Genomic DNA, 2500 nt, shown 5'->3' on the forward strand with positions numbered 1-2500 from the left:
TAACACGAACGATCACAACCTGGAAGAAATAAAATTCTCCATTATAACACAAACATTTCTTCATTGAGTTATTAAAATATAGCAGCTGTGTGACACAGATGGAGAACACGTAATGCTCATCATCCTTATTATTTAATACTAACCCTTTCAATCTTCACTATTCAAAATGGGGTCACTTTGGTGGGGGGTCTTCCCTGGTGGTCCGGTGGTTAAGACTTGATGCTTCTACCGCTGGGTGTATGGGTTCCGACCCCTGGTCGGGGGACGAAGATCCTGTGTGTCACATGGTGCAGTACAAGCAAACAAACAAGAAAAATACAAGTATGAAATATACACCTGGATTTGAGATACTTGGCATCCCCCCCAAAAAAGGTTAAAATGACCAGAAATATGCATTTCTGGTCAGAAATGCATATTTCTATCTTTAGAAGTCAACTTCGGCAGATGGAGATCCATGACATCTTCCAGGAAATCAAGCTGTTGCTCTTGAGAGTTGAGAACATCTTTGATTTCTCCCAGACCCATTCTGAGCTTCAGATGGTGTTAGTAGTGAAGAATCTGCTTGCCAATGGAGGAGATGTAAAAGAGATGTGGATTCGATCCCAGGGTTAGGAAGTTCCCCTGGAGCAGGACATGGCAACCCACTCCAGTATTCTTGCCTGGAGATTCCCCTGGACAGAGGAGCCTGGTGGGCTACAGTCCATGGGGTCACAAAGAGTCAGACACGACTGAAATGACTTAGCAGCAGCAGACCCATTTTAACCTGGCTCTCGCCATCTTCAGCTTCCTCATGGTTTCAGTAAAGATAAAAAAGCATTTACTCCATTGTGTTACAAAGATTTCTTTGAGACTTGCTGTCAAAGTTAATGATGAAGAGGAGTTAATTCCATGAGGCTGCTGCTGCTGCTGCTAAGTCACTTCAGTCGTGTCCGACTCTGTGTGACCCCATAGATGGCAGCCCACCAGGCTCCACTGTCCCTGGGATTCTCCAGGCAAGAACACTGGTGGGGGTTGCCATTTCCTCCCCCAATGCATGAAAGTGAAAAGTGAAAGTGAAGTCACTCAGTCGTGTCCAACTAGTATCAACCCCATGGACTGCAGCCTACCAAGCTCCTCCGTCCATGAGATTTTGTAGGCAAGAGTACTGGAGTGGCTTGCCATTGCCTTCTCCGAATTCCGTGAGGAGAAGACTTCATAAAGCACAATGGCTCTGGCTATTCCCTGAATGAGCCTCTGAGGATGGAGCTGGCTATTTTGGACACAATGCACTGGGATCTCTATATTGGGACACCACTGGACTTCTCAGCCCTATTCCACTCCCTGGTGGTCCTGGGCTGGCCCTGTGTACAGGGGTCGCCTTGCAGGCATCCTTTTCTCCAGGCTACCTCCCTGACCAGGCAGCTGAAGCCCTGAGTCCCTGGCCACCAGCTGCTGCAGTTCAAGGGCTCCACACTTACCTTGGTCATCATCACTTTAGAACTGGACAGGCTCATGACCAATGCTGTGCTCCTGCATCTGATCTGCTAAAGAAGGCGCTTTGGGCATCGAGCATTAGGCAGTTGAACCACTACAAGAAATGGGTAAAGCAGCAGCGGACAAGTGTTTAGTTCTCCTCCTGTACAGACAACTTTCTGTTTCCTCTGCAAGCCTTGGTGCCCTGTGGATCATAACGGCAGTCCCCCTTGCCTAGCCGTCTCTGTACTCTATGCTTTCTGGCTCCCACAGCAAGCAAGAAAGAAGGCACTGAAAGAGCAGCTGAGAACACGCCTTAGGTCTTATTGTCATATTGCCTCCAGACCTACCGAGTTAGATCTGCATTCTGCTTGAGAGAATAGCACGGAAACACATACACTACCATATGTAAAACAGATGACCAGTGTGAGTGTGATGTGTGATGCAGGGCACGCAAAGCCCGTGCTCGCTGACAACCTGGAGGGATGGGGTGGGGAGGGATGTGGGGCGGGGGAGTCAGGATGGAGGGGACACATATATACCTATAGCCAGTTCATGTTGGCAGCAAAACCCATCATAATATTATAATTATCCTCCAATTAAAGTAAATAAATAAAATTAAAAGAAAAAGAGAAAAGATCCCTAGGTGATTCCTATGTAAGTTTGAGATGTCCTGTTTTTGTAACCATTAAAAACTTTAAATGGAGCAAGATACCAAACAAAAATCAATGAGGAAACAGTATGGTGGATGGCACTTAGAAATGCCCCATTAGTGGCAGCAACAATGAACAATGTGTCTATTTTTGTTTCAGCTTGATGGAGCCCCATACCGCGATCATTGAAGGACAAGTTGGGGCTCCTACTAATTCCTGGGCAGCTGATCATCTTTCCTTCTCCATGGAAAGGTCTCTGGAGGCTCTTCTCTGCCCTTGGTCAGAGGCCAACTCTGTGTCCTGGTCTTCTAAGGTCAGTGCTTATCTTCTTTGTTGTCAGCAAAACCAGGGGTGACAGATTCCCAGACTTCTTCCAACATTCATCCAGTTTACCC

At 46.9% G+C, this 2500-nt stretch overlaps 1 pseudogene; it reads left to right on the plus strand.

Moving 5' to 3' along the window:
• Window positions 1–444: 444 nt before the first annotated feature.
• On the plus strand, window positions 445–1607 carry LOC139178827 (cyclin-I2-like; annotated as a pseudogene).
• The last annotated feature ends 893 nt before the right edge of the window (window positions 1608–2500 follow it).

This window comes from Bos indicus, chromosome 23, assembly GCF_029378745.1.
Source record: "Bos indicus isolate NIAB-ARS_2022 breed Sahiwal x Tharparkar chromosome 23, NIAB-ARS_B.indTharparkar_mat_pri_1.0, whole genome shotgun sequence".
NCBI lineage: Eukaryota > Metazoa > Chordata > Mammalia > Artiodactyla > Bovidae > Bos > Bos indicus.